Source organism: Rhagoletis zephyria, unplaced genomic scaffold (assembly GCF_001687245.7).
Source record: "Rhagoletis zephyria isolate East Lansing unplaced genomic scaffold, Rhagoletis_zephyria_1.1 Rzeph_scaffold_04748, whole genome shotgun sequence".
Lineage (NCBI taxonomy): Eukaryota > Metazoa > Arthropoda > Insecta > Diptera > Tephritidae > Rhagoletis > Rhagoletis zephyria.
Window position 1 is genome coordinate 12609 of NW_016161831.1, and position 12079 is coordinate 24687.

At 33.4% G+C, this 12079-nt stretch overlaps 1 protein-coding gene across 3 annotated transcripts in view; it reads right to left on the reverse strand.

Annotated features, from left to right (window-relative positions):
- The window catches only part of LOC108371175 (uncharacterized), a 36011-nt gene that overhangs the window by 11958 nt on the left and 11974 nt on the right, over positions 1 to 12079 (reverse strand). The gene's annotated exons all lie outside the window — the stretch shown is intronic.

Below are 12079 nucleotides of genomic sequence, written 5' to 3' on the forward strand. Positions count from 1 at the left end.
AATTAAGGAAAACTTAATAAATTTTCATTAAAATTCCAAATTTTTAATCTGAATCTCTCTGCAATTTTATAGCAAACACAATTTTAGTCCTTTTGGTTTTTGAGACGTTTTTATCGGTGACGAATTTTTGCACCTTTTTCCATATAAACATGAATTTCTTATAAAATAAAATGGAGAAGTTCGTTTGTTGGATTTTGTAAATTGCACTTGTTATATAAGAAACAAATTGCAAAACAAGTCTCAAAAAAAACTATCAAAAATCAACGCGATTTTTTAGCCGATTGAGACTTGCACTTGATTGACTAAAATTGTTTGGGCATTCAGATTACAAAGTTTAAATTTTGATGAAAATTTTTTGAATTTTGCTAAATTTTGTAAAATTTAAAACTATGATTTTTATTTTGGTTAAAGCTTGGACGGTATTTTTTTAGAAAAATAATAAACAAAAACATTAAGAATATTTCAAAAAAATCTACACGTGGTAACTTTTTTGAGTCACTGTATATTCAGCCGTTTCTTGACTGTGAGATTTATATATTGAAATTGTGTCTACATTATTTTTTCCACGTTTAATCCCTTATCAGCAAATCGCATATATATTTACTTGTGTGCATAGTTATCTACAAAGCCGATTGTAATATGGACACCTGTACCATATTGTGTAAAACACACACAACCTTTACTTATAAATACAAAAAAAAAAAAAATGTCAAACTGAGAAGTGGTCTTTGGCATTTTTCGAAATTCGAATTTGCTACATTCGACTGTTGGCCCTAGAATATTTCTACATTCTCATTTTCATCATATGTATACAAACCATATTTTTGATCGATAAGCGCAGAATATATTAAGTTATGAGGACGATGACACATTAGCATAAGCAACATCGGAAACATACGCCATAACTAGGCCACAATATTGCAATAAGTTACGAGGAGTGTTGGATAGGGAAAGACCTCACTAATTTTATGGAAAACTTACCAACCTGGCTGTTTTCAGTGATAAATGCATTTCTGTATTTAAAAAAAAACTTCCATATATTTAGATACGATTTACATTGATTTTTCAAAAAGCCTTCGACAAAGTGTCACCCGAATACCTCTGTCGAAGTTAATATACCAACATTCGTTTTCATTAGTGAAGTGATGCTTTGTTCGTTCCATACTTAATGTTAGCATTTATTCGCCAAAACCGGCATTCATCAATCTTTACACACATAATGTTCTGTTTTGTGTATTTGTTGGATAGAAGTTAGAGTACCCAGCTTATATTTAGAGGCCTTCTATGCCATTACCTTCATATAATTCTCGGTGCCTGCTAATTAGTCTGGATACCCTTGAAAGCAGGATATCTCTTTTAGCAAAATAATAAATGGATCAAGTGATTGTCCCTGCCTTTTAGATGAAATTTCACTCAATATCAATTCTTCGGCATTCTGAGTTGTTTTATATAGGATTCCCTAGAAATAATTATAGTGCCCATGCTCTCATCTCTCGGAAGTGCGCGTGCAAAATTAAATCTGGTTTTCAATGCCTTAAATATTGATTTCTTGCAAACTTTTGTCAATTCAATCAAGTATTTACATATATACGTCAATTGCTGGGACCATAACAGTTACGGCTTTTATTTTAAAAATCACTCTTTGACAATTATTTTTTTACTTTTATTTAATTACTCCTTAAATGAAAGCTATTTTTAATTTTTACCTGTATAATATACAAATAACAGTTATTTTTGGTTTTTATATTATGTGTTTTATATAACAGTTTTTGAAGATTTTCGTATAAGTGGTAGTAAACTTTTGTTCTCCAACGCCTTCTTAACTGCAAAAAATGATAATGACCTTTATGCGTATGACTTAAAAGATAAAAAAAAAAATAAAAAATAATTGTTATTTTGGATTTATAAAAAGTTAAACCAAAAATAGTTGTTACTTTTTTAGTTTTACATAAAAATTACAAAAAAAAAAAAACTATTTTGAAATTTGATTCTCTGTGAAAAAATAAATCGAGAGGTGCGTACCACTTAGTTGTAGAACATTTCCCTTATAGAGAATTTTTCAATGACAGTTTTCAATTCAATTCCCAGCTATATCAACAGTCATTTATTGATCGTATGCTTCATTTTACTCTGTACGAATATCGGTATTCAAAGAAAATAAGTTATTGGAACCTTACATTTTCCCAACATTCAAATATTTTTCCAAAGACACAATCGAATAATAGGGATCATCAAGAAACTAAAAGATATAAGTTTTACCCAGAACGTTATATTCTTTTTGGGCTGAAAAGCTTTGTTCAAGGAAGTTTGGATTTATTCTTCTTCTGGGCTTGCTGGGCCCAAATTCCTCTCCCTGAAATCACCGTGACCTAGCCAAAAAAGCTCACGGGGTTCCTTAACGACACATGGAACAAAGGAGACCTAGAGGCTTTTCAATAGAGACAACGCATTCAGTTTTTGACATTTCCCGAATAGGAGCGAAGCTGGACGTCGCAATTCATTCACATTTTAAAACGCAAATCTATCATTTAATCATGGAGCAATGCACGCTTCGACAACGTTTTCAATCTATTAAATTTTTTTTTATCAAAACTCACTTTTTATCGCAATTATTTTACATGCGCTTACGGCAATTTCCGGTCGACAAAACCGTCCAACAACCCTCGTTCCTACAATTTAACCACTTAAGATTTTTTTCTGTGGGGTTACATCAAATCGCTGGTCTATGCCACTAAGCCAGCAACGTTAGAAGAGCTGCAGCCCAACATCGAGCGCGAAATTCCGCACTATTTTACTTTCATTTGAATTTAAAATCATTTACATAACTATCCCAAAAGCCTCTTAATCGAAAAAGCAAAATGATTCGCTCTTAATGGTAAACCCCAAATAGAGGTTTGTAACATTAAATCGTATTGGTGGCGATAGAGGGAGCAGCCTCTTCCAATCATTATCTAATCTAAGGTTTTTTCGATAACCAAATTTTAGAAGAGTTTACCTCAATTGCAATTGTGGGAAAGAAATATTGATAAAATAAAATGAAAGGATAAAGGACTTTAGGGGTTTCTCCATTTGGTGGCAACAGCACTTCCTTCCTAGATCAAAAAAAAAAAAAAAAAAAATGAAAAATCTGGCAAATAAACTCATTTTAATGTACAAAGCAAAACAAAAACAAATTTTAGTTTTCTTGAAAATGCATTTTTTTATATTTTTTTCTTCTACAAAATTTCAAAATTGTCAATTAGTGCCTTTTACGTTAATGACTATAGTATTTTTTTGTTCTGGTAATTTTCGTTTTTATCTTTTTCTTCAAAATTTTTTAGCTCTTCAGTAATCATAACAGCAGGATTAAAAAATGCTACTCGTGATTTCACTTGTTTTTTTTTTAAGAACTTTATTTCGTTTTTATTGGTTGACTACATGAACATGCTTATCGTTTATGAATAAAGTTTTCACTTGCCAGCGGGGAAAAAACACAACTACAAGTGTCCTAATATAGCCAAGACCTTGGCGTTAGTAAACTCATTTAGTTCAAGTTTTCCCAACAAGGTCTAACAAAGTCAGCTTTCTACGCTTGATTAGCGGTTGCTAACAAATATATGTTTGTATGTAAATTTTTTTTCCCATTTTTTGATGTTTGTGGTTATTTCATGACTTTAAACACATACAATTTTTTAGGAATATTTCGGTTTCCAAATTTTCTTCATAATGCTATTTGTTATGCAATTAATTTCAATTTTGCGAAAATCATTTGTTGGAGTGTGCAAAACGGGAGCTTGCGGAGCTTGTATTCAGAATTTTCAAATAAATGATCTCAGCAACAAATAAAATAAAACACACACCGAAAAACGTGCTTATTTTTAAATTTTAAAGGGAAAAAGGAAAAAAAAACAAGAAAATCATAAAATTTTGAGATTCGAACGTCACGGCCTTGTTAGACAAAATATTAATATTAATGTTAGGAGACCATAAATAAAATTTTATGTGCATTAAATACGAGCTTTTTCACTTTTCTGTTATGTCTTCGGATGTGCTATGTAATCACCCACTTGCATGCTGCTTAAAAGCATTTAGTAGCTAGTAATGGAACATTGCCACATATCGTATTAGTGAAATATATATCGAACTTGAATCTTTTTACAAAGTCACTAAAGCTTTGATTTATATTTCGTACCAAAAAAGTGAGATTTTTCTTCAGAAGTCAAGCCAGCCTAAATTCTTCAAAGCATACACTTAAGAAATATGACTGCCGCAAAATACAAATAAACCGTTAACTAAAGTAACCTGGAAAGGTTAGAGACAAGTTTTTAAAACTTTTAGAAATAGGAGACGTATTTGAAGCAGAAGCTTGGAAATTTATTCAATTCGGACTGATGGCCACTATGTATTTCTTGGTATCTGAAGCTCAACTGATGACACTTCGCGCATTTACATGAAATTAGAAAGTAATTTATAAGTTAGAAAGTAGCCCCGATCAGCAGCTTGCAAGAATTTAAGTGGCTTAGTCCATATTTCTTATACAAAATGATGTCACCGCATAAATATGTGAGATGGGGCGTATACGTAACAATTTTACTTGCACTAAAAGAGAAATGACAGAAACAAATACGTAAAACATAGAAAGACATAAATAAGTTTATGTGACATAAGAACCCATTTTAGTTTCTCCAATTTTTTTTTCTATTTTTCTTCACTTTGTTAAATTCTGATCGTTTTTTTTTCAGATTTGTCTTACCAAATATAAAAATTCCTTTTTTTATCAGCCACAAACAATTAAAATATGTATGTATGAATACATATTTTCATTATTATTAAATAAGTATATATACATTGTAGGTATTATTGTGTTAATTACCATAGTTCAATCGGTCCTGTTATTATGTTAGTCTGATAAGTGCCATGAACGGTGATTCTTGCTGGTAGAAAACTTCGATTTGGATTTGGCTTAATTGAATAGCAAACCCTAAAATAATAATAATTTTCCCAAAAATTAAATAAATTTCAAAAATCTGACTCTATACTCAACTTGGAAATTGTGCTGTACGCAATGTGAAATAAATACTCGGGCAGGGATATTATAAAGCACAAATACATACACGCGTTTGTTCTGGAAAGAGTACAGGGTGGATGAAGTCAACTTAAAGGAGGGCAGTTGGAATTGATTGATTTTTTTTCACTAGGCTCAAAGGGAAGTAGCTGGCGTTTTTTTCAATTTGAGATACATACATACATACGTGATTGAATTTGTTTAAAACCAGGCAGTTGTAACAATTTGTATAAATAAATGTAATTTAGCAATAGGAGTGTAGCCGAAGGATAGTTTGAATAAAATTGGTATTTGGTAGCATATTAAAAAAAGTCTAGCAAGTACTTGTGTATGTTTGTTTCTGTATATGGTTACGTTTGTATGTATGTATATTTACTTGAAATGTTTTGTTTGTAAAAGTGCAAAAATAAAGTAGATAGCAGATATTTCATCATGTTCAGCATTGCCATAGTTAAATAAAAATATAGAAAAAATAAATTGTATAATAAAATTATAAATGTTTTCACATTAAAAAAAATCAGTGATAACTATTTTCAGTCAGCTACTTTTTTTTTTAATTTCGTGTAGACTCTTGGCAGACTTTTGTAAAATTTTTAAGAAATTGCATCTTTTCGTTTTCTTTTAACTGCCATTGAAAGCAGACAGCCACGTAAGTTACGACGAAAAAGTGAAAAGTAGAACTTCGTCTATAACCCATAACTTAGACGACAATTAGCTGCTACCCCACCCATTAAGCCCCATTCGATTATTTTCTGTTTTTCAAATCTGAAGAAGTGGGCCGAGGGAAATGATTTGTGTCGTATGAAAAATATGGTAATTACTGAAATAAATGTCTATTTTGAGGACCTGAGGAAACTCTATTTTTTTTTGGAAACTTACTGCGCTAAATGCATCGAGCTTAAGGGTGCCTAATATAAGAAATTAAACCCTTATTGCCAAATTTTATTTAAGTCACAGAATTTCTGTTTACTGGACTAGGGAAAAATGTCAATAATTAGCGCATTTTTTAATTCGTTCAAAACATCATTTGATACTTAAAATTTCTTAGCTTCGGCTAGCTCTTGATATCTGTATGCAATTCTAGTTCCAATGGCAAATTCCATTAAATGAGAGAACATTTTCAATCCGATATAGAAAATTGCCACCAAATGCTAAGATGTCTTTTGGGTTTTTAGCCACAAAACTGCAATGAGAATCAGAGGAAGCTCGATATTAGATAACAGTATACATATAATCTTAAAACTATTCTCCATATATGTGTATACACTCGATAACGCCGCCAGGAAAGTTATTAGCAAGAAGAAGAATTTCTTCGGGCATTTTAAAACCACATCGATATCGTGGAAAGCCCCACCAAACACGAAGTCCTTGCATTTGACCACAAAAGGTCTTCCACAAGAAAGTAGGATATACATATATACATATGTATGTATAGTTGCCAGAGATATGTTTATTAAGTTGTAACTGTAAATTAAACATTTTTATTTGTAGAGTTAATCTCACTTAGAAATAGTGAATTCTATAGACGTTATTATTTGTTTGTTTTATAGCGAATATTTCGAGAGGTTTGTTTTTATTTTGCTTCTCTTTTCAAATGAGATATGCAAACAAATCAAAGGTATATGCGAGTGCCTACATAAAAAGCCAACAAAAATTCGGTAAAAAATGTTTCACGCAGACACAAGCACATGCATACATAAATTTATGTAAAATCTGTGTATATATGTATGCTCTCTATATGATTTCTTGCACTGCGGACTAAAGCCAATGTGTAAGGATTTGCACATTTTCCAACAAAGCCGATCGAACCAATTCACATTCATACATATGTACATAGATTTGACGCGTACTTATGCAGATATGCGTTCATGTGAGCCACCAATCATCCCAGAAGATAAGTTAGGTAGGCTAGGTAGTGAAGCCATTCTAAAAGGCCTACCCAAGAAGGGCTGAAAAATGTGCTTGCCTGCTTTCAGAAGGTCTTTTGCTATTTACAATTTACGGGAATGTGTAAGAAATTTGGTTACTGGAAAGTTACTGGATATTTTTTGCTGGAGAATACGAAAACATAACTTATATTATGTATTTAACATTAACAAAAGGCCTTGTGAAATACGTCCCACAAAAAACCCCTCTGGAAGCCGTTCTATTGGTAGCGCAGGTAGAAGGCCTTCAGTTTGTGCGACTCCATACAAAAAAGAAAGGAGAAAGGAATGTAGAGTGGAAGGCCGCTTGACTCTCAAGCCTTTTGGAAGGGCTATTAGCTCCTGAAATTATCTACTGGGATACACAACAGAATGATTTAATTTTTCATACATACATACATATACATAAGGGTAGTCCTTAAAATCAAGTGAATGATTTTTTCAGTCTCACTCCCTTAATCGGTTATACCACGGTCACAGCTATCACATATAAATTTTGGTCCCGATTGGAGACCACTAAGGCGTATCGCAAAGGGGTCAAACAAAGGCCAGAAGCCTCTGTGGAGACTCAAAAAATTAAAATTAATTTTTTGTTCATCTAATATCCAAAATCGATACCACCATAGTCGAAGATATCACATATAAATTTTGGTCCCGACTTTAGTCACTGAAGACGTTTTCATAGAGCAGACTGAAGTTTGACCCCTGTGCGACGCGCCTTAACCAACTCCAATCGGGACCAAAATTTATTTGTAAATATCTTCGACTATAGTAGCATCGAAGTAGCGCTTAAGGCTTAGGAAATCTGATACAAAAATTTGCTTCCTACATTTAAGTACCACCCTAATATACTTAGATGTACATCCAAATGTATGTACGTATTTTGGACGCAAGCTCGTTCGCTTACAATTCTAAGTGCATTGCAGCAAAATGGAAAACAACTTGACTGAGTATTGTAATGTTAAAAGCAACAAATATTTACATCGCCGACTGTATGCCACTCTGCAGACATAAATACATACATACAAAGACACAAGCACAGCCTGCTTGTACAACTATTCAGCCATTATCATCATCATCATCATCGGTATGAAAACTGAAAGCCTGTATTGCTGAGCAATGCTTGTTAAGGCAGGTTAAAATATGCACAAGAGGAGCGACCCAATTCTGCAGCGGCGATGTTATTATGCGCTTACACAGCCAGCCAGCCAGCTCCCCGGAAATGTTCAGTCGCGAAGCAGCTTCAAAGGCCTCAGCCCCGCAGATTGGGTGCTAAGTATGTGGGTTAGCGGCAATTGGATTTTTGATGTACATTTTTCTCACATTCCCACATCCACCTTCATCCCCAGACGCTGCATTATGCCAAACGTTCTATGTTTGACTGCACAAAAGACATATGTGCATATCATCAAGCTTATGCCGCAATGCCCAAAACACCCTGCGAACCTGTCCCAGGATGCGCTCACCGATGGCTAATGAATATGCAAACTTCTATATGTATTTGCTCGATTTGTTGAACTGAATTTATGTATATATTTTTGAGTACTGTCCTGCAATCGTGCCTTTCATTAAAATTAATTCGACATACATATGACGTTTTGCTCTTATATGTCTGTCTGATTGGATGGAATGGGTGGGTATATGTGCTACAAATGTATCGAGAATTGTTGACAACAAAAATCACAAATGTCGCTTGTCGAATTTGATTATAGTTTGGAAAGAAACATTAAAATTAGCTTGAAACGATTGATCAGCAGTAACCCAGATTCAATTCATTCCAATTTAATAAAAATAAATCTGGTATCCACAAAACATTTTTTGTGAAAAGTAACGGAAACATAATATACTAATAATAGGGTGAACTATTTTGCTTTGATCCTGGCCAACTATACTGTAAACCAACCAAACATAGAGGAAAGGGCAAAAAGGGCATTTATGGTTCATTCTACAACAAAAAAACACAAAATTTTTAATTTCTAAACTAAGTGCAAAATTCGAGAACATTCAATAAATTTTCAAGAAAATTTTCACCTTTTTAATCAGATTTGTTCGAGTTTTCTTGAGTATGCAGTTTTGTAGCGCATTAAATTCTAGTATAAAAAATTCAAGTTCGGAGTTAGTCAAAAATCGCATTGATTTTTGAGAACTTTTTTTGTTGAAGGTGTTTTGCATTTTTTACATATAAAGTATTTTCCAACATTTTGTGTTTGTATGGAAGTGACTGCGTGAAAAAAAAAAAAATCCAAAAATCAACGGTAATTCGTAGCTACTTAGAACTTCTACTTTATTGCAAAAAAATTTCATGAAAATTTTCCTAATTTTCCCTAGTTTTGCACAAAGTTTGAAATTATATGTGTTTATGTTTTTTATTGTAGAATTAACCATATTTGCACACAAAATTTTCGGAAAAATATTACAACACAAATTGTTGCATATATTTTGTTAAAAAGCAGCTGTGCCAATACTTTTAGCCGGCAGTGTAGGTAGTTACCCAGTTACATTTGACAAAAAGTAGTACATGAACAAGTTAAATGGACGGATTTGTAAGTCTCCAATTTTGGAAGGGCCCATCGTTGCGGCGGTCCGCGTTCGCGTCCTATTTAAAAGCGAAATAAAGCAATTTTTGCGTTATTGCCGTTGTGTTATGACGTCTTAGCAGAGCTTTTTTATGAAGTTTTTCTTCTATGATGGGAACCGGGTTGTCGCATTTTTTTTTTTGAATATACTGGCTGGTACAAAATAAAAGCTCTCGCTCGTCAACACTGGTATATGCGCGCGCAGATCGCTGGGTTTATGAAAAGTATATGTGTATGTATAACTAGCTATTGCCAGAAACAGCTTTCATTTTGTTTCCATCCGTGAAAAATATATGTATATCAAAGCTTTAAAAAGCCTCTGCGAGTATCTCACTTCGACTTGGGGGATATTGGGAGGCGTAGATTAAATATTTTCTTTCTACATATTTGTCAATTTCTTTTTTTCTCAATTTAAGTTGTTGTTCTTATACAGCTTTCGATACCGGTTTTGAACTTCCAGTTTATTCCTACCTCGCTATATCTGCCGTTATTGCTCGTATTCTGCATAGATTAGATCTGAAATGTATATTTCTCGAGAGTCGAGCTTGTATAATTTTTTCCACCTTAGAGAAATTGACCGCTTTATCCAAACAGAGAATCATACTCGCCTAGTTTTTACAGGGTATGGAATATGATGTAAATAAAATAGAATTATTTCCATTTTTTTTTCATTTAAAAAGTTGTATCTTTCGCATGCAGAAACGTTCGACATCAATTCACATTTGCATACGTTTATACATACGTGTGTGTATTTTACATTTTAATTAATTGCACTTCCAGTTGCTTTTAGATGTGCAACTGAATCCAACCACTCGGCATACTTCATGAAAGTCCATACAAATTTTTAGCATACACATGTACATTAGGTCGCATCACCAAAAAAGTCACGGCTTTTGCGTCAATACCTGTAAGAATTACGTGAGCTACACAGATTTAAAAATTTCTCAGAAAATCCCATTATTTTGATTTCATTGACAAAGCTTTTAAACATTTTTGTGTGGACCTTTTAAGCTTAAACTCTGCTATCATATGAGGTGACTTTATAGTAAAAATATTTTTAGAAAATAACTTTTTTTTTGTAAAAACTAGCTTTTTGGAGGTTTTTTCAAAAACGTTCAGCTTACGTAAATCTTAATACTTTTCCGAGATATTTTGGCGGAAGTCTTAAAATATAAAGAGAACCGATTTTTTTCTATGGGAGGATACACCCTAATATACATACATACATGTGAACATGCTTCATTAAATTCCTATAATTTGAGCCCCTCTTCGGCCCCTTGCAGACATATACAGGCAACATATCTATGAGCACAATAAAAATGCCAGCAACAACAACGCAAATGTATTACAAAAACATTTTTTTCTTCCAAACCCTTTTCCATTCACTCATTGTTTGCTTTCAGGCATTTTAGCAGCATTCCTAGCCTCAAATATCCCAGCTCATCTCCATAGCACGTTTTCGTGTGAGCCTCTCTCCCCCCGCTTTTTGTATTTCACCTCTGCATACATGCATACATACTCTTAAGTATATATGTATGTGCACGAAATCATCAGTCAGTCACTCAGTCAGCAGGTATGCATTACATTATTGCTGTGCACCATAATGCAGCTGTATGTGCAACTTGATGTTGCATTCTTTATTTTACTGCTTTTTTGTGGCAATTGTTTACCCCTTACCCTTTGCACTTTTTCTCTTGTTTACATATAAATATGCATGCACGTACATAGACACGATTTACCATCGTTCTCGCAGGATTGTCCTTTTATCTATGCTCCCGTTGTGGTGTTGTTGCCGTAAGATGGCTATAAGGTTCATGTCCGCAGCCATGATTTTCTTGTAAAACTGACGTTGACAAGCTGTTCATGACTTGAGTAGGAAAATTTGTTTGAGTATGGAAATTGTTAGTTAACTTTGTTTGTGTTTACTGGTGCCTGTGTATATTTAGTACTTACTTATGAACTTTTCTATGCATTTCCGAGCCAATTGTATGTGTGTATTTAGAACTTAAAACTTTAGTTTTAATTTCTATGTTACACTTTTGTCTTCGGTCAATTGCAAAACTACTGCTGGCCGAGAATTAATTATTGAGCTTTAGAGTAGTACGAAGGAGAAATACTGACTTAATTACCAAAAAATTCGGATTTGCATAAATGGAATTTCGTATTATTCTTCCACAACAAGGAAATTAGAAAATAGAATCTAAATTTGCTCTTAAATACGGAGCATCGGCTAATTTGAATTCCGGAAACTCCTCGAGGGTGAGATAGAAGCGAGTAGGAATCGATACTTTAGGTCCGATATTTTGCAGGCATCGATACTACTTCCAAAAAAAAGTATCGATACCTGCATGGTATCGTTTCATCCCCATGTATTAGTATGTTTATTCCCAATAAGCATTGGGCTTGGTTAACCATTCGAAAATGATTGGAAAACCAATCCTTTTTCATGTCTCACCTTCGATAACGAATGTGGAATTGGTTAGTATTCGATTCGAGATCTAGGCAGTACTAGGCCATTCTCCAGCAAGACGGAA